This window comes from Bubalus bubalis, chromosome 3 (assembly GCF_019923935.1).
Source record: "Bubalus bubalis isolate 160015118507 breed Murrah chromosome 3, NDDB_SH_1, whole genome shotgun sequence".
NCBI lineage: Eukaryota > Metazoa > Chordata > Mammalia > Artiodactyla > Bovidae > Bubalus > Bubalus bubalis.
This window is the reverse complement of record NC_059159.1, coordinates 107,113,100-107,136,497: the sequence shown is the minus strand read 5'-3', so window position 1 is coordinate 107,136,497 and position 23,398 is coordinate 107,113,100. Positions and strand designations below refer to the sequence as shown.

The 23,398-nt window shown below is 41.0% G+C and overlaps 1 long non-coding RNA gene across 2 annotated transcripts in view; it reads right to left on the bottom strand.

Annotated features, from left to right (window-relative positions):
• Positions 1-6,391: 6,391 nt before the first annotated feature.
• Positions 6,392-23,398, bottom strand: part of LOC123332835 — a 60,703-nt gene continuing 43,696 nt past the window's right edge. The window contains exons 3-6 of one of the 2 annotated variants that reach the window (XR_006549927.2): positions 16,397-16,453; positions 11,969-12,086; positions 6,818-6,935; positions 6,392-6,722 (exon numbers count right to left, since the gene is read on the bottom strand). This is a non-coding gene — a long non-coding RNA (uncharacterized LOC123332835). Of the gene's footprint in view, positions 6,936-11,968; positions 12,087-16,396; positions 16,454-23,398 lie in introns of both variants that reach the window. The other variant, XR_006549926.2, reaches the window with a different exon arrangement.

Genomic DNA, 23,398 nt, shown 5'->3' with positions numbered 1-23,398 from the left:
ATGGAAATAAAATGACCAGAAAGAAAAGGACTGAAGAACCTCCATCACTCAGTTTTGGATCAGAAAATAAAATCATTATAGGGAATATCTATCTCTCTTTCTGTCTTCTCCATCCAAATGTCTTATACCTTTGAAAAGAATTGAACATTTTGAATGCTTTCTTTTTCCAAAGACATAAACAATGACTGGAAATGTTAATATTCTCAAGTACCTCTGAGGCATGGCTCTGTCCTCTTGGTCATTGAGCTGTGAAAAGTCATCAACATTAAATAGTCTCACCAAGATACAGGTTAAAGGCACTTCCTGCTGAATGAAAGGGATCAGGCGAGGCTTATCCAAGAATGGCACTTTGGCCAATGGCCATGATGTCATGATGAAAACTGCTTTCAGCAGAGGCTCCAAAGTGGCATTTGGTAGTATTTCCTTCTTTACTCCGCGCAGTTTATTGCTAGGGAAAGATGCTCAAAATCAGTTGCTAAGTGAAATAAGGTAGATTACAAAAGAGGATGTGTGGTATGATCATATTCTGGTAAAAGAACCTTGGTTTTCAGCCACAGAAATTCACTCTGGCTCTCAAGAGCTGGTATTTATTGGAAGGATGTGGAAGTTCACAGAAGTATCAGTTAGCTATTGCTGCATAACAAACCACCCTAAATTTAGTGGCTTAAAAAAAATCAATTTATTTAGCCTAGGAATGTAGGCTAGTCTTTCCCATCTATCTGAGGCTGTGTGTCCATTAGGTAGTTACGCTTCTGTGCGTTGGCTGAGGCCCATGAGCTTTCCTCCAAATGGTTTCTCATCCTCCAGCAGACGGGCCAAGATGAGGCCAGTCTTGTTCTTATGGTGGAGTCAATGTTCCAGAAAAAGCCTACGCTCTGAGCTGGCACACTCTTACTTCTGCTGCATTCTTTTGGCCAAAGCAAATGACAAGGCATTCCAGATCCAAAGAGTGAGAAACTAGACTCCACCTCTTTACAGGGCTCTACCCTCTGTCAGAGGGTGTGGATATGGAGCCCACGAGTTGGGACCATCAACGCAATCAGTTTATCATCACAGAACTGAAGAAAAAGCTGAAGACTTAGTTCTCAGAAGGCCCGGGACTCAGGGATGCTTGAGAATTGCCTGTGAAGGCAACTAGTGAGTGATCTTCTCAAGGTTTTCCTCTCAGGATGAAGGAATTCCAGCATTTTCAAGTCCTGGGGATCACCTGAAATCCCACCGTGGCCACCTACTTTGGCCACAGAGGACACAACGTCTAGATTGGCATTTGTACTGGAAATGATGCTCCATGATTGAGTGGCTATCTTCAGAGCGAAGTGTGGGTGTGGCTTTCCGAGGAAGGGAACTGAGGCTGGTATCCACGCCAACCTGCTCTCTCGGCACCAAACCAGTGACAGGAGTAATGCAATATCCACACGTTGGATTTACTGAAGAGATTTTTCTTTTTGTTTGCATATATTTCTTAAGTTTCTCTAAGGAACATGTAGTAGGTAATCAGTTCAGCTCAGTTGTGTCCAACTCTTTGTGACCCCATGGACTGCAGCACTTTTACATTATAAAAAAGGTTGCAGAAACACAAATTTGTAGCAGGACAGGCACAGTAGGAAGGTACTTAGACTTCCAGTATTTTTGCCTTGGCTCTTCTCCTCCTCTCCTTCCTTCTACCTCCACTTCCCCTACATTCATGAACACACAGACACACACCCCTTCCGTCTCATTCCAAAAGGAAACTGTTTCGTGAAGTAAGAGGAGGAGAGATTGTCTCCAAAGTTATTTCCACTCAAGAATAATAGATGAATGCATACTTCTAATTTATCAGCTAAATTATTTTATATGTTATTTGACACTTTCTCTTTGTTCCAATATACTACATTTTAGCTTTAAAACATGTTCTAAAAGCATGTGAGAGAGAAAGGTTTTCTTCAGTGTCCCCCTCTTTGATCCCCATTACCAGATGCAGATATGACAGTCACCTGGAAGATCACACAGGTTGAACAGGAGCTATTCTATCCCTGGGGAAGGCTCCAGACTCAGGCTTTACAGAAAGCAGTCTCAGCAGAAAGTATCCCTCCTCACCCAGGTGGCACAGAGGTAAAGAATTCGCCTGCAATGCAGGAGATGCCAGAGAGGTGGGTTTGATCCTTGGGTTGGGAAGATCCTCTGGAGAAGAACATGGTGACCAGCTCCAGGATTCTTGCTTGGAGAATCCCAAGGACAGAAGAGCCTGGTGGGCTACAGTCCATGCGGTCACAAAGAGTCAGACACGACTGAGTGCCTGAGCACAGCACAGCACCCTCTACAGTGGCAGTTTAGTCGCTAAGTTGTGTCTGACTCTTGCAACCCATGGACTGTAGCCTGACAGGCTTCTCTGTCCATGAGATTCTCCAGGCAAGAATCCTGGAGTGGGTTGCCATTTCCTTCTTCAGGGAATCGTCCCGACCCAGTGACTGAACCCAGGTGTTCTGCATTGCAGGCAGGTTCTTTACCAACTGAGCTATGAGGGAAGTCCCACACACTAATGAGAGAGAGGAGAGAGAGAGGGAGGGAGAGGATGAACTGTGTCTTAGTACCTGCATATAGAAGTCACTGACAAGTGGCTTTGACCTTGTTGGTTGGAATCAGGGTAGTCAAAAAACAAAATAAACAAATAAAACCCCCAGGACAGGGGTGTCCAGCCTCTGGGATCTAATGCCTGATGATCTGAAGTGGAGCTGATATAATAATAATAGAAATAAAGTGTACAATAAATGTAATAAAGTACTTGAATTATCCTGAAACCATCCCCCAACCAGTCCATGGAAACACTGTCTTCCAGGAAACTGGGCCCTGGTGCCAGAAAAATTGGGGATCACTGCCCCACGACATTCAGTTAAAGTTCAACTTCAGATAAACAAGAAATAACTTGTTAGTATAAGTATGTCCCATATGTTGAAGATATTGTCAGTTTGAATGGGGCAGATTTTAAATATGTATTCATTTTTAGCAGAAATTCAATTACCATTTGCTAAACATGGCAATCCCAGTTAGAAGACATTTCCAATGTTTTTTGTTCTTCCAAAACCATGCCACCCTCAGGCACAGAGAAAATATGCAACCCAAACCAGACTTTGGCTACAAACCTAAAACTTGTTTTGAAGCATCTGAAAGAAATCATGAAGGAAAACATTTTATGGGAGGATATTCCTCATTTCCTGTGGTCATGACAGTCTGGAATAGGAATTAGTCTGGTTCTAAATTCAGGGAAAAAGTAATTATTTTCTTGTCTTTTTTTTTGTTGTTGTTCACTAAAATTCTACATATATATAGTACACGCCCCCCCAACACACATGTCTTTTTTAAAACAGCAAAGTTTACAGTTAACCATAAGCAGTACATGGGAAAGGCCAAGTGAGATGTCTCCTCAGAAACTAAAAAAGGGAAACAAGACTAACACTTCAACTCTGAGGGCTGAATTAATAAAATCCACGCATCATCTACTCAAAACCTTCCAGAACTGCCATATGACTGCAAGAAAACTTGCGACATTAGCAAATACATGAACGGAAGTTTTGATAAGAAAGAGGGTAATTAACTATGGAGCACAGGTGAGGCAGATTTGAAGAGGAAGGTCTTGGCAAATACCTGACTGGGAGATGCCAGCTGGAGCAAGGGAAAGCTAATGAGAGAAAGGGAAGAACTCAGAAGGAAAGACCTGGTTCAAGGATCATTTGTATTTTGTTAATATGTTCAGCATAGTGAGAACTCTAGTTCCTTGAGCATCCAATCTGCCTTGGGTACAAACAATGATGGTACAGTAAGATAGAAAATTATAGAGAAATGTACTCCAATTGTGGATTGTAGAATCCTCAAAATTCATTGAGGATTCATGTAAAGAAGGAATGGCAGATGTTTCCCCCTCAGTCACTGTACCTTTGAACAGGATTCAGTGTAGCCACACTTAATCTGTTTCTATCTATCTGGCACTAATGAGGTTGGTCTATTTTAGTCTTTATTGACAAGGAGGAAATGGCAGGCAGCCAGGTGTCCAGAGTACCAATCTATGAAAGGACAATTTCCTCTGTGTTTGCAACACATGGGATGCTTCAGAGATAGAATTCTGTTCTTCGGTGATGTTTCCTAAACAGAGACCAGTGTAATTCTCAAATTTGCCAAGCAGATACACTCACACACCTCTTGTTTATGTTCTTTCCTCTGACTATTCCAGTCTTGGAACCATGGAACCAAGGTCAAGTTACCTCACTTACTTTTTGTTTACCAAATGCCTATGTATACATGTTACATGCCAGACATTGTTTTAAAATAATAACTCATTTATGCCTCCTTTTAACTGAATGAAGTACCACTATAATCCCCATTTTACAGATGGGGTAACTGAGGCACAGTGTGGTTAAGAAGCCTGACCAAGTAAGTGACCAACTCAATACCCTGGACTACTTGCTGCATGCTCTCATCTTTGACATATGCTGATATAATTTGCACCTCTTGGCTGCACCAATGCTAATTCTCCTGATTCCTTTGGGAATAAATTTTCCTGGGTGGGAGAGGTGGGAGAGGTGGGGATGGGGTTTCAAGGAAATGCATATTGCTAAGGAAGATGGGAAAGATAAAATGTACCATGGCCACTCTGTTAACTTTAACATGATTGAAATCAGTTGTCTCAAGGAACCTAGTGTTTGGCTTCCCAACATGAAGTTTAGGGGCTCCCATTTCAAAATTGGTTATGTAACTCCAGAGAGGAAAAACCATGTTAGCAGTTGTCTTACCCCCCGAATTTCAGCATCTATGGATCTGAAATGTTCAGAAATGTTTTCGATTTGGCTGAAGCCAGAATTAAGTTCCTTCTCTAATGCTAAGAAAATTTCTCTCTGTAAAAGAGTTATTATTATTGGTATGTGATAAGTAGGGTGACCATATAACTAATCAGACAAATTGCAATACTTTTAGAAGGGGGCAATGATAATAATTAAGCAAGGACAAGTTGGCATTAAAACCAAGACTCAACTTGGCATATAGACGATATCATCACAAGAATGATAAATGAAACTAAAACTAGCCTCTTTTCTCTGTGCATGTGTGTATCTGTTAATCCCATACTCCTAAATTATCCTTCCCCCTAGAACTAGCATCTTCAAGATATGACAAAAGTCTTATTCTGGATAAGCCCAACCGGGATATTACATGACATCTTTGTTATTTTTGCCCTGGGTTGGCATTTTGCAGGCAGATTCTTTACTGTCTGAGCCACCAGGGAAGCCCATTGATAAGTTACCCAAGTCTTGTAAGTGCTGTGAGAGCTCATGGTAGGATTCTGATAAGACCTGCATGGGAGCCCTGCAGACATGGTTGTCCATCACTGATGCAACTGCTTAATAGAACACCTGAGACCCCACAAAGTTAGGCCAAGTTAGTGGACAAAAATATGGACTAGGTAATTTTCAACAGATGACCAGCTGCCACCTGAACATCCAAATGGATTTTTTCCTGAGCTCGCTTGATATACTCTAGTTCAGTGGAGGGTGACAGGATGTCAAGGAGACTTGAAACCTTGCCAGCTGCATGACAGCTGAAGGAAATGGGAACATATAGCTTGGAGTAGGGAAACATGGGGGACCCCAGGGGTAGAATCAGATGACAGACTCACTGCCGTGTGCAAGAAGGAATAGGCTTATTCTGAGTTGCCCAGAGTGTGGTACAAACTCCAGGCAATCAGATTTTGGCTCAATTTAAGTGACTTGTCTTTTTGTTGTTGTTTTAATCTTGAGGGAAATGTTTTAACATTAGCATAACGTAACAATAGCATGTGCTCTCTGGAAAAAATTTAAACAGGAATGAAACCTACAAGGTGAAAAAAAGCCTTCCTCTTCCTGCCTGTTCCCACTTCCCCCACCCAAACCCATTCCTCAGGAATATCCTATATCTTTATCCTCCAGCATCCCTATCTGTGCACGTGCAAACACACCATCCACACACATACACATGCATGCTATGCTGGCATATGATTTTGTTTTATTTTTGTTTTATTCTTAAAAGTATAGCCATAAAATTGGCATATTTCAGGAGGTTATTAAGAAGGGCCCTCCTATGTAAATTTCAAAGATTTCTGAATGATGTGACCTAGGGATGCTTGCTAAAGGATTGATAACCGTCAAACATGACTTTAACTCTTGACTGCATGGATTTGAAGTGTTCCACAATTTTAGTTAGCCTGTTCTGACTTTTCCTTTCATTAAAAGCTTTTAGTAGGTACCTTGAAAAATAAGTCCATATTTTGCCCTGGCACATGTTCACTAGTGGTAAAGAACCCGCCTGCCAATTCAGGAGATATGAGATGCAGGTTCCGATCCCTGGGTCGGGAAGATCCCCTGGAGAAGAGCATGGCAACCCACTCCAGTATTTGTGCCTGGAGAATCCCATGGATAGAGGCGCCTGGCAGGCTACAGTCATAGGGTCTCACAAAGTCAAACACAACTGAAGCGACTTAGCACATGTGTTCGTAAGAGGAAAAAATGTTCAAATGATTTAAGAGGTTTGAAAATGGAGGGGGCCTCTAAGAGTTTTGGACACTGGCTACGTTTAAGCAGAGGGTGAATGACCACTTCATTGAGATGCTGTGAAGGAGATTAAAGCCACAGATGGGAAGGAAGGGATGCAGAGATTTGGACTGTGTGCCTTCCCAGATCCATTTCAACGTGCTGAGTCCCTGACTTCCTGCGCACGCTCCCCTGGGGGGTAAGAAAGATTCAGGAGGAGCTCTGTGAACAGGAGCATCCAAATGGCCCCGACCTCCCCACCCCCACCAGGAACCGCCTGCACATACACAGCAGGGCTGGTTCCGGAGGCCGCCCACTGACACGTGGCTGGTGGACAGGAACGCCTGCAGGCAGCAATGCTTGTTCCAGCTGCTCTTGTACCTTGGGCGCTTTCATCTTAGGTACCTTGATTTAAAGGAAAGCAAATTCCTCTCTAAACACTGCAGGTTCTAAATTGATAGCAAATACTGTACATTCTTAAGAGCCTGGCAGGACAGGAAATTACTCCTTCACCTGTTTCCTATTTTGATATTTCATCAAGATGGAATTTAGTGGCTATGAAATACATTATTATAGTTGATCTTAAAAAAGAGACACTGGTTAGAATTTTCAGTATTCAGAATCCCCTTTATTTATTCATGGGTTGGACAAATGTAAATATTTCTTTTCTTTTTACCTTAATAACCCCAAGACACACTGCAAAAAAGTACATTGAACATCTATATATGTACATTCACCAATTATTAACATTTTACCACCTTTTCTCTATCTCTGTCTATATAAATATACATATTAATATCATTGTCAGGAACTGCTATAGGTTGAATGTTTGTGCCCCCCTCGATCCATGTGTTGAAATTCTAACCCCCATTGTGATGGTATTGGGGTGGGACCTTTGGGAGGTGATAAGGTCATGAAGGGAGAGCACCCAAGATTAGGAGTAGTGCCCTTATGCTGCTGCTACTGCTGCCAAGTCGCTTCAGTCGTGTCCGACTCTGTGTGACCCCATAGACCCCACCAGGCTCCGCCATCCCTGGGATTCTCCAGGCAAGACCACCCGAGTGGGTTGCCATTTCCTTCTCCAATGCATGAAAGGGAAAAGTGAAAGTGAAGTTGCTCAGGCGTGTCCGACTCTTAGCGACCCCATGGACTACAGCCTACCAGGCTCCTCCATCCATGGGATTTTCCAGGCAAGAGTACTGGAGTGGGGTGCCATTGCCTTCTCTGAGTGCCCTTATAAGAAGACCTAAAGAGACATTTCTCCAAAGAAGACATACAGATGGCCAAGAGGCACATGAGAAGATGCTCGGCATCATTAAGTATTATGCAAATCAAAACTACAATGAGATACCACTTCATACCAATCAGAATGGCCATCGTTATAGGTCTACAAACAATAAATGCGAGAGAGGATGTGGAGAAAAGGGAACCTCTTGCACTATTGGTGGGAATATAAATTAATACAGCCACTATGGAGAAGAGTAAGGAGGTTTCTTTAAAAACAAAAAATAGAGTCGCCATATGATCTAGCCATCCCATTCCTGGGTGTATATAAGGAAAGGGTGAAAGCTCTAATTTGAAAACACACATGCACCCCAATGTTCATAACAGCACTATTTACAATAGCCAAGACATGGAAGCAGCTTAAGTGTCCCTCAACAGATGAATGGATAAAGAAGATATATCTCTATCCTATATGTACACATACACATATATAGTGGAATTCTACTCAAGTCATAAAAAAGAATGAAATAATGACATCTGCAGCAACATGGGTGGACCCATAGATCATCATACTAAGTGAAGGAAGTCAGACAAAGATAAATACCATATGATATCACCTACATATAGAATCTAAAAAAATGAGACAAATGAACTTATGTACAAAAGAGAAGCACACTCACAGACTTAGATAATGAACTTAATGGTTACTAGAGGGGAGGGTTGAGGGGAGGGATAGATTAGAAATCTGGGATTGATATGTACACACTATACTATACTTAAAATATATAACCAACAAGGACCTACTTTATAGCCCAGGGAACTCTGCTCAATATTCTGTAATAACCTAAATGGGAAAAGAACTTGAAAAAGAATAGACATATATATGGTATAACTGATTCATTTTGCTGTACAACTGAAACTAACACAACACTGTTAATCAACTATATTCCAATATAAAATAAAAATTCAAAAAAGAGTATTCACCAAATTTTTTTTTAAAAAGAGACCCCCCACAAAGCTCCCTTGACCCTTTTCCCCTTTGAGGATACAGAGAAGTAGACCACCCAGAAGAGGGCCCTCACTTGGACATGCACAATGATCTTGGACTTCTAGTCGGTAGAACTGTGAGAAATACTTTTCTGTAGTTTATAAGTCATCCAGTCTGTTGCATTCTGTCATAGCAACCCATATGGACTAAAGCGGGCAGTATTTGAGGTGAGTTACAGACATTGTGTTTCTTCTCACCTAAACATATGTGCAAGTGTTTGCTGGGAACAAGGGCACAGCATAATGATCCAATTGAGGACACGTTCCAATATAATACTATTACTGAACACAATCATATTCAAATTTGCCCATATTTCTAATATTGTTTGTCCTGGGTGTTCATTGGAAGGACTGATGTTAAAGCTGAAACTCCAGTACTTTGGCCACCTCATGCGAAGAGCTGACTCATTGGAAAAGACTCTGATGCTGGGAGGGATTGGGGGCAGGAGGAGAAGGGGATGACAGAGGATGAGATGGCTGGATGGCATCACTGACTCGATGGACGTGAGTCTGAGTGAACTCCGGGAGTTGGTGATGGACCGGAAGGCCTGGCATGCTGCGATTCATGGGGTCGCAAAGAGTCGGACACGACTGAGCGACTGAACTGAACTGAACATGCTCTTCCAATCTGGGATTGCATATGTACACTTAGCTGTCATGTTTCTTTAGTCTCTTTTAACTCAATGGTTCCTCAGCCTTTGTCCTTTATAATACTGATATTCTTGACGAGTACAGGCCAGTGGTTTTCCAGCATGTCTTTTGATTTGGGTTTATTTGGTGTTTCCTTTGGACAAGACTCAAACTATGCCCCTCTGTGTCCGCCTCAGTACCTCACCTTAGGAGGCACTTGCTGCCTGTTTGCCCCGTTACTGGTGACCATGACCTTTGATCATGTGGTGCCCAGATGACTTCTCCACTTTACAGAATCCTTCCCCTTTTCATAATCAATAAATAATGGATGAGTATACACTGGTATTGTCACCCAGCACTTTTCACGCAAGATAATTTTTTCTCTTTGTTGTACTAAATAATCTATGGAGAGTTACTTTTAGGCTATGTAAATAGCTCGTTTACAAGCAAACTGGTTTTAGCATCCATTGATAATCCTTGCCTGAATCAATGACAATGGTGCATAGATGCTTCTGGGAAAAGGAATATTGTATTAATAATACTGAGGTTTCTTCCTTGCACCCTTTCCCCATATTCCTCCTCCGACACCAGAAGGAATGCCCCAGGCAAACCATTTTGGCCATTATGGCTAAAGGTCCCTGACAGCACCTTCTCCCCACCATCCCAAAGTCTGAGCTCTGCCTGGAGGATGAGGCAGCCATGGTACAGCAACAAGAGCCTGAGGTTGAGAGGCAGATGAGCCATGGCCTAGCATCTCTACCTGGAGAGTCCACAGCTTCCTCTAAATGAACACAACCTAAACTGAACCCTGAGGAGGTCATGCCCTCAAACCTGTGCTTCCCTCAGAGTTCCGATCTCAGTGAACATCACCACTATCTACCCAGTTGCCCAAGCCCAAAATCTGGGAAGCACACTCTAGTTCCAATTCCTTGTGACTCTCCACATCTAATTAACAACCGTCCTATGTGATGATACTTTCCAAACATCTCCAAGAATCCATCCTCTTCTCTCCAGCCCTACGGTACCACTTGGTTCAGGCTACCACCATCTCACACCTTCTCTTTTGCAACAGCCTCCTGACTGTCTCCTTAACTCCAAGATTATGTGAACCCAAATCCATCCATTTCACTTCATTCAGAGTCACCTTTCTGTGGTATAAATCTGATCGTGTCCCTCCCCACCCTCATCCCAGTACACCCTTTGGTAGCTCCTCATTCCTGTGAGGATCATTTAGCTAAAGTGAGAAGTCTCAACTCCCTACCATGGGATAAAAGGACCGCAGCCTAGAGTTGGCCCATTTCACCAGTGATATTTCTCATCATGGAACCACTTCTTAACTTACTTACTGACCTCACTTCTGGCCAGACAGACCAAGACAGGCACAAAGTGACATAACTATATGAAGCATGTTCTTGGAAAAAAACACAGGCAGCTCCTCAACGTGCACATGTATAGAAAAAGGAGTACGTCAAGGCTGTATATTGTCACCCTGCTTTAAATATGCAGAGTACATTGTGAGAAACGCTGGACTTTTTTATATGCAGAGTACATCGTGAGAAACGCTGGACTGAAAGAAACACAAGCTGGAATCAAGATTTCCAGGAGAAATATCAATAACCTCAGATATGCAGATGACACCACCCTTATGGCAGAAAGTGAAGAGGAACTCAAAAGCCTCTTGATGAAAGTGAAAGTGGAGAGTGAAAAAGTTGGCTTAAAGCTCAACATTCAGAAGACAAAGACCATGGTATCCGGTCTCATCACTTCATGGGAAATAGATGGGGAAACAGTGGAAACAGTGTCAGACTTTATTTTTCGGGGCTCCAAAATCACTGCAGATGGTGAGTGCAGCCATGAAATTAAAAGACGCTTACTCCTTGGAAGGAAAGTTATGACTAACCTAGATAGCATATTCAAAAGCAGAGACATTACTTTGCCAACAAAGGTCCATCTAGTCAAGGCTAATTTTTCCAGTGGTCATGTATGGATGTGAGAGTTGGACTGTGAAGAAGGCTGAGCGCTGAGGAATTGATGCTTTTGAACTGTGGTGTTGGAGAAGACTCTTGAGAGTCCCTTGGACTGCAAGGAGATCCCAACCAATCCATTCTGAAGGAGATCAGCCCTGGGATTTCTTTGGAAGGAATGATGCTGAAGCTGAAGCTCCAGTACTTTGGCCCCCTCATGCGAAGAGTTGACTCATTGGAAAAGCCTCTGATGCTGGGAGGGATTGGGGGCAGGAGGAGAAGGGGACAACAGAGGATGAGATGGCTGGATGGCATCACTGACTCGATGGATGTGAGTCTGAGTGAACTCCAGGAGTTGGTGATGGACAGGGAGGCCTGGCGTGCTGTGATTCATGGGGTCACAAAGAGTCGGACACGACTGAGCGACTGAACTGAACTGAACTGAAAGCAACTTTCCCTCAAGAAATCATGGAAGCAGCTCTGGCCTGGCCATTTCCAGGACTGTGACTTTAGAAAGTCGTCCCCCAGCGGTGGATCCTTCTCCTTACTTGAAGAAAGAAATTAAGTACTCACCAGGAGAGAGTGCCTTCAGTTTGCTCAACAGGGCGGGTGAGGCCATTGAAAGACTGGCCACCAGAGGGCGCACCATGACCCTGCAACAGGCTTGAGGAGGGCTGGGTTCCACATTTATCTTGAAAGAAAAGATATTAGAAACATATTACATATATTTATTTATGCTTTCTGACTAACATATGCATCCCAAATCCCAGGGAAGCCACATTCTTTTATTTTTGTGCCGTATCCATGGTTTCAGGACAAACATGCTAAGAAAAACTTTTCCCATCACTGAACAGAAAAGGAAATATGAGAGCTTGGGCTGTTTCCTTCTTCCAAAAGTCAGACCACCTTCTAAATAGTCTCTCCTTAGGCACTGAAGACATGTATAAAACTAATTCACTGAAGAAATGTCTAAAACTCTTCATAGCACATTACTCATAAATATTGGAAATTTCTCAACAATAATGAGGATGAGGCAAAATGACAATATTAATAAAATATGATTAACAGATACTTCTTATTGATTATTTACTGTTTCAGATATCATGTTAAGAGTAAATATAAATGTATGCAATCCACAGAATAAGCTTTAAATATAAGTATTATTCCTATTTTGCAAACAAGAAAACTGAGCCCCAGAGCACTTCAGTAACGTCTAAGATCACAGAATCGGAATTTAAATGGAAGTCTGTTAGATATCAAAGTCTGTGTTCCTACTCAATGAGCTCTGCGTCTTGGTGACCTCTCCTCTTTCTCTTAAAATCCCACGGTCTTAGAGAGAACAAGATGGCGGAGGAGTAGGTGAAGGTGGAGTACATCTGTCTATGGACACATCAGGAACACACCTTCAGATTCAGAAGTGCATGCAGAACACCAGCTGAGAGCAGACAGGAAGACCTGACCAGAGGAAAAGAATATATAGACCCATGCAAAACTCGGTAGGACGAAGGAATTATGGGGAAAACAAGAATGTTAGCAGGACTGGACTTGCCCTTGGTGGGTGGGGGGCCAGAAGCAGGGGTCTGATCTCCACCTCAGGGCAATTGTCTAAGTCAGAGGAGAAACATTTAAGGCTGAAGGTGAAACAGTTGATCTGTGGCAGTCTAAATGGAATGAGAAACAGATAGTCCTTGCCCCAGCCATGCATACCCTGGAGAGGGATGCAAGTTCCCTGGAAGGTGCAGCGGCTGGGAGCTGGAGTTTAGGGATTGTGGAGCAATCCCAGGGTGAGGGCTGCTGATGACTGCGGCGAGACTGATCGAGGGGAGTTGAGGGAGGAGATTGTGGTGGGAAATGCCTGTGGAGGAAAGCTGGGCAGCTATGGAAGCAAGGCAGTACTGCTGCGTCACGTGTAGGGGGCGGAGCCATCACAATAGCCTCTCTCTCCCCACATGCCAGCATCTGCAGCTGAACAACAGAGAGGCTGACCCATCAAACACCTGACACATTGAACTACAAAGCAGGACCCCACCCAGGGTGCCCATTTAAGTGCCTGATGTGCCAGTATACAGGGTAGGACCCCATCCAGGAGAGCCTCTCTATGTGCCGGAAGTGCCGGGGAACAACAGAGAAGGACCCCAGGCAAGGGAGCCATCTAAGTGCCTGAATGGGCAGAGCTATGGGGAAAGACTGGCCAAAGAGGCATTCTGATTGCCAGCTACAAGAGGCTTGAAAAAAGACTCTGATAAGGCCATAACTCCTGCAGTGGAGGCAGTCCCTGTCACAGCACACTTGGCACTGCCAGGGTCCCCGCAAGCCAAGAAGCTGCGCAACCTTCACGCTCAACTCACTGTGGCAGAGCTGACACAGGCAAAAAAAAGTCTTGCGTCTATGCGTGCAGGGTAACTTCGGTTGTGTCCAACTCTTTGTGACCCTATAGACTGTGGCCGCAAGGATTCTCTGTCAGGGAGGGGGTTCTCTATGCTAGAATACTGAAGCATATTGGCCAATACTGGTTGCCATATCCTTCTAGAGCTCTATATTTCCCGCTGCCCTAGCCGCCAACTCCCCTGAGTACCAGGTGCTGCCAGAACCCCTGCGACCCAAGCAGCTGCACCACCTCCACACCTGACCCTCACAGGGGCAAACCCAAGTCCTCCAGGGCAGCCTCAGCAGGAAACCCCAGTGGATGACCCACATGCCAGAGGTGGAAATAAAACCATAATTAAAACCCAGAGGCAGTGTGGCTAAGGAAGAAGACCCAAAACTTTCCCACCAGCTGTACAAGCTGTAGATTAAATCTACATAACCAACTAGGCAGACTCTGTGTCTATGGAATATATAAAAGGTAACTGAGAGCTCCCACAAAAGAAAACACACTAATTCTGATAGCTGTGGACATTGGAGGCAAGAACACAGAGGAATAAGACCAGTTAGAATCTGAGCTGCCCCACAGCAGGTCCAGAGATCAGCACAATGTTGGAGTGCATCCTAGGGAGGTGAGGTGGACTGTGACTCCCAGCGAGGGAAAGAACTCTGACAGCAGTGAAACAAGAAAAACATTTATTATTCTTATGTTTTGACTTGTTCTGTAGATTTTTTTGGATTTTTTTTCTTTTTCTTTTTCCTTTTTTACCCCCCTCTGTTATAGTTGTCGATTTTACTGGCACTATGAAATCTAATTAAGCTTTTGAGCTTTTATTTTTTCTCAGTCGCATTTTTTATTGTTATAAACCTCTGCCTTTACATTGGGCTTTTTGTAACCTCTGCCTTTACATTGGGCTTTTGCAGTTCTGTGGAGTTTTCCCTTTTTTTCTCTTTTTTTAATTTTAATTTTTAAACCTATTATTTTTTTCTACATTTATCCCTTTGTTTGTTTTTCCTACTGTTCTTTTCCCCTTGAGGTTAATCTTTAACGTATGTAAATCTTTATCTACCTCTATTTAACTCTGCATAAGGCAAAACACTTCAGTATTCTTGCCTTGAGAACCCCATGAACAGTATGAAAAGGCAAAATGATAGGATACTGAAAGAGGAATTCCCCAGGTCAGTAGGTGCCCAATATGCTACTGGAGATCAGTGGGGAAATAACTCCAGAAAGAATGAAGGGATGGAGCCAAAGCAAAAACAATACCCAGCTGTGGATGTGACTGGTGATAGAAGCAAAGTCTGATGCTGTAAAGAGCAATATTGCATAGGAACCTGGAATGTCAGGTCCATCAATCAAGGCAAATTGGAAGTGGTCAAACAAGAGATGGCGAGAGTGAATGTCGACATTCTAGGAATCAGTGAACTGAAATGGACTGGAATGGGTGAATTTAACTCAGATGACCATTATATCTACTATTGTGGGCAGGAATCCCTCAGAAGAAATGGAGTAGCCATCATGGTCAACAAAAGAGTCCGAAATGCAGTACTTGGATGCAATCTCAAAAAGGACAGAATGATCTCTGTTCATTTCCAAGGCAAACCATTCAATATCATAGTAATCCAAGTCTATGCCCCAACCAGTAACACTGAAGAAGCTGAAGTTGAACGGTTCTATGAAGACCTACAAGACCTTTTAGAACTAACACCCAAAAAAGATGTCCTTTTCATTTAGGGGACTGGAATGCAAAAGTAGGAAGTCAAGAAACACCTGGCAATAACAAGAATAACAGGCAAATTTGGCCTTGGAATATGGAGTGAAGCAGGGAAAAGGCTAATAGACTTTTGCCAAGAAAATGCACTGGTCATAGCAAACACCCTCTTCCAACAACACAAGAGAAGACTCTACACTTGGACATCACCAGATGGTCAACACCGAAATCAGATTGATTATATTCTTTGCAGCCAAAGATGGAGAAGGTCTATACAGTCAGCAAAAACAAGACCAGGAGCTGACTGTGACTCAGATCATGAACTCCTTATTGCCAAATTCAGACTTAAATTGAAGAAAGTAGGGAAAACCACTAGACCATTCAGGCATGACCTAAATCAAATCCCTTATGATTATACAGTGGAAGTGAGAAATAGATTTAAGGGCCTAGATCTGATAGATAGAGTGCCTGATGAACTATGGAATGAGGATTGTGACATTGTACAGGAGACAGGGATCAAGACCATCCCCATGGAAAAGAAATGCAAAAAAGCAAAATGGCTGTCTGGGGAGGCCTTACAAAAGCTGTGAAAAGAAGAGAAGCGAAAAGCAAAGGAGAAAAGGAAAGATATAAGCATCTGAATGCAGAGTTCCAAAGAATAGCAAGAAGAGATAAGAAAGCCTTCCTCAGTGATCAGTGCAAAGAAATAGAGGAAAACAACAGAATGGGAAAGACTAGAGATCTCTTCAAGAAAATTAGAGATATCAAGGGAACATTTCATGCAAAGATGGGCTCGATAAAGGACAGAAATGGTACGGACCTAACAGAAGCAGAAGATATTAAGAAGAGGTGGCAAGAATACACAGAAGAACTGTATAAAAAAGATCTTCATGACCCAGATAATCACAATGGTGTGATCACTCACCTAGAGCCAGAAATCCTGGAATGTGAAGTCTTTTAATTTCATGGGTGCAGTCACCATCTGCAGTGAACAAACAAACAAAAACTCAAAACTCAGCTCAAATCTCACCCTATACAAAGCTTATACAAACCACTGTACCAAACTTAGGAGGGCAGAAACCAAAAGAAAGAAAGAATTCAACCTTGAATCCTGGGAAACTGGTAAGTCACTTCAGTCGTGTCCAACTCTGTGCGACCCCATAGATGGCAGCCCACCAGGCTCTCCTGTGCCTGGGATTTTCCAGGCAAGAACACTGGCTGGGTTGCCATTTCCTTCTCCAATGCATGAAAGTGAAAAGGGAAAGTGAAGTTGCTAGTCATGTCCGACTCTTAGCAACCCCATGGACTGCAGCCTACCAGGCTCCTCCATCCATGGGATTTTTCCAGGCAAGAGTACCAGAGTGGGGTGCCATTGCCTTCTCGGAATCCTGGGAAAATAGACCTCAAACACAATAAGTTAAAAAAAAATAGAAAAGGCAGAGAAATACTATACAAATGAAGTAACAAACTAGAAACACAGAAGGCCAAATAAATGAAGAGGAAATAGGCAAATTACCTGAAAAAGAATTCAGAATAATGATTGTAAAGATGATCAAAAATCTTGAAAACAAAACTGAGAAAATGCAAGAATGAATTAACAAAAGACCTAGAAGAATTAAAGAATAAACATACAGAGACAAACAACACAATTACTAAAATTAAAAATACTCTAGAAGGAATCAATAGCAGAATATCTGAAGCAGAATGAATCAGTGAGCTGGAAGATAAAATGGTGGAAGTAACTTCTGAAGAACAGAATAAAGTAAAAAGAATGAAAAGAACTGAAGATAGTCTCAGAGACCTCTGGGACAATATCAAACACACCAACATTAGAATTATAGAGGTCCCAGAAGAAGAAGAGAAAAAAAGTGTATGAGAAAATTTTAAAGAGATTATAGTTGAAAATTTCCCCAACATGGAAAAGGAAATAGTTAATCAAGTCCAAGAGGCCCAAAGAGTCCCATACAGGATAAACCCAAGGCGAAACATGCCAAGACACATAATAATCAAACTAACAAAGACTAAACACAAAGAAAGAATATTAAAAGCAGCAAGGGAGAAGCAATAAATAACATACAAGGGAAACCCCATATACTTATAAGCCAATCTTTCAGCAGAAATTCTGCAGGCCAGAAGGGGATGGCAGGATATATTTAAAGTACTGAAAGGGAAAAATCTACAATCAAGATTACTGTACCCAGCAAGGATGTCTTTCAAAATTGATGCAGAAATGAAAAGCTTTTCTTTTTTTATTTTATTTTATTTTTTTAATATTTTAACTTTACAATATTGTGTTGGTTTTGCCATATTTAACTTAAAGTAAAAGTTAAGAGAATTCAGTACCACCAAACCAGCTTTATGACAAATGTTAAAGGGATTTACATAGTTGAGAAATACAAGAGAAAAAAAAAGATCAACAAAATCAACCCCAAACAATTAAAAAAAATGGCAATAGGAACATATATATCAATAATTACTTTAAATGTAAATGGATTAAATGCTCCAACTAAAAGACACAGACTGGCTGGATGGATACAGAAACAAGACCCATATATATATACTGTCTACAAGAAACCCACTTCAGACCTAAAGACACATATAGACTGAAAGTGAGAGGATGGAAAAATATATCCCATGCAAATGGGGAAGCAAAAGAAAGCTGGAGTAGTAATCTTCATATCAGACAAAATAGATCTTGAAATAAAGAATATTACAAGAGATAAGGAAGGACGCTACATAATGATCAAGGAATCAATCCAAGAGGAAGACATAACAATTGTCAATATCTATGCACCCAACATAGGAGCCCCTCAATACATAAGACAAACACTAACAGACATAAAAGGAGAAATTAACAGTAACACAATAGTAGTCGGAGACCTTACCACCCACTCATATCAATGGACAGATCATCAAAATAGAAAATTAATGAGCAAACACAGTCTTAAATGATAAATTTGATGAGATGGATCTCATGATATCTTCAGGACATTCCATCCAAATGCAAAAGAATAAACCTTTTCTCAAGTGCACATAGAACATTCTCCAAGATAGACCACATCTTGGGTCACAAATCAAACCTCAGTAAATTTAAGAAAATTGAAATTATATCAAGCATGTTCTCCAACCACAACACTATGAGACTAGATATCAATTACAAGAAAAAAACTAAGAAACACAAACACATGGAGATTAAATAACATGTTTCTAAATAACCAACATGTTACTGAATAAATCAAAAGGGAAATCAAAAAAATTTCTAGAAACAAATGACAATGAAAACACAACTCAAAGCCTATGGGATGCAGCAAAAGCAGTTCTAAAAGGGAAGTTTATAGCAATATAATCCTATGTCAAGAAACAAGAAAAATGTCAAATAGACAACCTAACTTTACACCTAAAACAACTGGAAAAAGAAGAACAAAAAAACACCAAAATTAGTAGAAGGAAAAAAAAAATAATTATCCCAGCAGAGATAAATGAAAAAGAAATGAAAGAAACAATAGTAAATATCAATAAAACAAAAGCTGGTTCTTTGAGAAGATAAACAAAATTGACAAGCCTTTAGCCAGACTCATCAAGAAAAAAAGAGAGAAGAATCAAATCAACAAAATTAGAAATGAAAACGTTTGCAACAGACAATGCAGAAATACAAAGGATTATCATAAACAACAATATGGCAATAAAATGGAAAACCTTGAAGAAATGGACCCATTCTTACAAAAGTTCTATCTTCCAAGACTGAACCAGGAAGAAATAGAAATTATGAACAACCTAATTACAAGCCTGAAATTGAAGCTGTGATAAAAAATCCCCCCCCCCCCCCCCCCCCAAAAAAAAAGCTCAGGAGCAGATGGCTTCACAGGAGAATTCTATCAAACATTTAGAAAAGAGCTAATGCCTATCCTTCTAAAACTCTTTCAAAAATTGCAGAGGAAGGAACACTTCCAAACTCATTCTACAAGGCCACCATCACCCTGATACCAAAACCAGACAAAGACAACACAAAAAAAGAAAACTACAGGCCAATATCATTGATGAACATAGATCCAAAAATCCTCAATAAAATTTTAGCAAACGGAATTCAGCAACACATCAAAAAGCTCATATACCATGATCAAGTTGGTTTGATTCCAGGAATGCAAGGATTCTTCAATATACACAAATCAATCAATGTGATACACCATATTAACAAGTTGAAAGATAAAAACCATATGATAATCTCAATAGATGCAGAAAAAGCCTTTGACGAAATTCAGCAGCCATTTATGATTAAAACTCTTCAAAAAATGGGCATAGAAGGAACCTACCTCAACATAGTAAAGGCCATATGTAATAAGCCTATAGCAAACATTCTTTCAGTAAAAAACTGAAAGCATTCCCCCTAAGATCAGGAACAAGACAAGGGTGTCCACTTTCACCACTATTATTCAACATAGTTCTGGAAGTCCTAGCTACAGCAATCAGAGAAGAAAAAGAAATAAAAGGAATCCAGATTGGAAAAGAAGAGTAAAGCTCTCATTGTTTGCAGATGACATGATACTGTACATAGAAAACTCTAAAGATAATATCAGAAAATTACTAGAGCTAATCAGTGAATTTAGCAAAGTTGCAGGATACAAAAATCAACACACAGAAATCACTTGGATTTCTATATACTAACAATAAAAAATGATAAATAGAAATTAAGGAATCAATCCCATTCACCATTGCAACAAAAAGAATTAAATATCTAGGAATAAACTTACCTAAAGAGACAAAAGAACTGTATACAGAAAATTATAAGACACTAATGAAAGAAATCAAAGATGACATAAACAGATGGAGAGATATTCCATGTTCCTGGGTAGGAAGAATCAATATTGTGAAAATGACTATACTACCAAATGCAATCTACATATTCAGTGCAATCCCTATCCAATGGCATTTTTCACAGAACTAGAATAAAAAATTTCACATTTCATATGGAAACACAAAAGACCCCAAATAGCCAAAGCAGTCTTGAGAAAGAAGAATGGAGCTGGAGGAATCAACCTTCCTGACTTCAGATTATACTACAAGGCTACAGTCATCAAGACAGTATGGTACTGGCAAAAAACGGAAATAGAGACCAATGGAACAAGATAGAAAGCCCAGAAATAAACCCATGCACCTATAGGTACTTATTTTTGACAAAGGAGGCAAGAATATACAATGGGGCAAAGACAGCCTCTTCAATAGATGGTGCTGGGAAAACTGGACAGCCACATGTAAAAGAATGAATTTAAAACACTTTCTAACACCAAACACAAAGATAAACTCAAAATGGATCAAAGACCTAAATGTAAGATCAGAAACTATAAAACTCTTAGAGGAAAACATAGGCAGAACACTCGATGACATAAATCAAAGCAAGATCCTCTATGACCCACCTCCTAGAGTAATGGAAATAAAAACAAAAGTAAACAGGTGGGACCTGATTAAAGTTAAAAGCTTTTGCATATCAAAGGAAACTATAAACCAGGTGGAAAGACAACCCTCAGAATGGAAGAAAATAATAGCAAATGAAATAACTGACAAAGGATTAATTTCCAAAATATACAAGCAGCTCATACAACTCAACACAGAAAAACAAACAACCCAATCAAAAAGTGGGAAGAAGACCTAAACAGACTTTTCTCCAAACAAGATATACAGATGGCTAACAAACACATGAAAAGTTGCTCAACATCACTCATTATTAGAGAAATGAAAATCAAAACTACAATGAGATATCACCTCACACCAGTCAGAATGGCCATCATCAAAAAGTCTACAAAAAATAAATTCTGGAGAGGGTATGGAGAAAAGGGAATGCTTTTGCACTGTTGGTGGGAATGTAAATTGATATAGCCACTATGGAAGACAGTATGAAGATGCCTTAAAAAGCTAGGAATAAAACCACCATATGACTCAGCAATCCCACTCCTAGGCAGATACCCTGAGCAGACCAAAATTGGACACATGTATCCCATTATTCATTGCAGCACTATTTACAAGAGCTAGAACACTGAAGCAACCTAGATGTCCATCAACAGATGAATGGATAGAGAAGTTGTGGTGCATATACACAATGGAATATTACTCAGTCATAAAAAGGAATGTGTTTGAGTCAGTTCCGATGAGGTTGGATGAACCTAGAACCTATTATACAGAGTGAAGTGAGTCAGAAAGAGAAAGATAAATATCATATCCTAATGCATATATAGGGAACTAGAAAAACAGTACTGAAGAATTTATTTATAGGGCAGCAGTGGAGAAACAGACATAGAGAATAGACTTATGGACATGGGCAGAGAGGAGGAGAGGGTGAGATGTGTGGAACGAGTAACATGGAAACTTACATTACCATATGCAAAATAGATAGTCAGCGAGAATTTGCTGTATGGCTCAGCAAAATCAAACAGGGGCTCCGTATCAATCTAGAGGGATGGAATGGAATGGGATATGGGAGGGAGGTTTAAAAGGGGAGGGAATATGTGTATACCTATGGTTGATTCATGTTGAAGCTTGACAGAAAACAACAAAATTCTGTAAAACAATTATTCTTCAATAAAAAATAAATTTAAAAAAAAATCCCACAGTCTCCATTTCGGGACCTTCCCTCTTTCCTTTCTTCGTCTCATGAGTACATTTACAAGACCAGGTATGACTGCAGCAGACATCTACTGTACTCTAGATCCAAACTGCCCCACTGTTCCCTGGACCTTCCCTTCTACTCCTAATCAAAAGTAGACAGCCCTGTGTCTCATTCCCGCAGGGCCACTGTTTCATGCCTAAGTACGTTTTGTGCCTGGTAGTCAGGCAGTCAGCAAATATTATTGAACTTCTTGTGCCAGACCAGTATGGTTCCCACACATGGGGCTCAGTAAATGCCTGTTGGATGGGTGGATGGATGGATGGATGAATACTAACACACAGTTAGTGACAAAAGAGGAAGTTTCGGGTCGAGGACAGAAGATGAGTTCTGGAATCAACAAGAGTGCAATTCTGACTCTATCATTTGAGTGGTTCTTAAGTACTAAGTATTAGCCAAATATTTCTGTGTATGTTCATTTCAGGCACTTTGTAGTTCTATCCCACACTGCTTAGGTGTTTCCAAATTCCCAGAAGGCATTAGTCTTTGAGATTTGGGAGTAAGAGACCAGGACTTCCAGGCATTCTCAGGAATTCTTAAATCATGAATTATTCCATATTTTTCATGACATTCAATTTACATGTATCTAAATAATAATAGGTAGCCATAATAATGAACATCAAATCATTTTTCAAAGATAGGATTAAACTGCCAGAGGTTTTCTGTAAAATAATAATAATAATAATAAAAGCATGGTTTATTATTGTTATGGATCAATCTCTTATGACAAGATGATGTATTTCAATAACATGCACCAATATTCTCTTCTTTATATAGACATTTGATAATAAAAATACTAAAAGAAGGAGATAGTAGCACAAGTATCCAAGAAAATTATTATAAAAATGGAATATCAGATCAGATCAGATCAGTTGCTCAGTCGTGTCCGACTCTTTGTGACCCCATGAATCGCAGCACGCCAGGCCTCCCTGTCTATCACCAACTCCCAGAGTTCACTCAGACTCACGCCCATGGAGTTGGTGATGCCATCCAGCCATCTCATCCTCTGTCGTCCCCTTCTCCTCCTGCCCCCAATCCCTCCCAGCATCAGAGTCTTTTCCAATGAGTCAACTCTTCGCATGAGGGGGCCAAAGTACTGGCGTTTCAGCTTTAGCATCATTCCTTCCAAAGAAATCCCAGGGCTGATCTCCTTCAGAATGGACTGGTTGGATCTCCTTGCAGTCCAAGGGACTCTCAAGAGTCTTCTCCAACACCACAGTTCAAAAGCATCAATTCTTTGGCGCTCAGCCTTCTTCACAGTCCAACTCTACC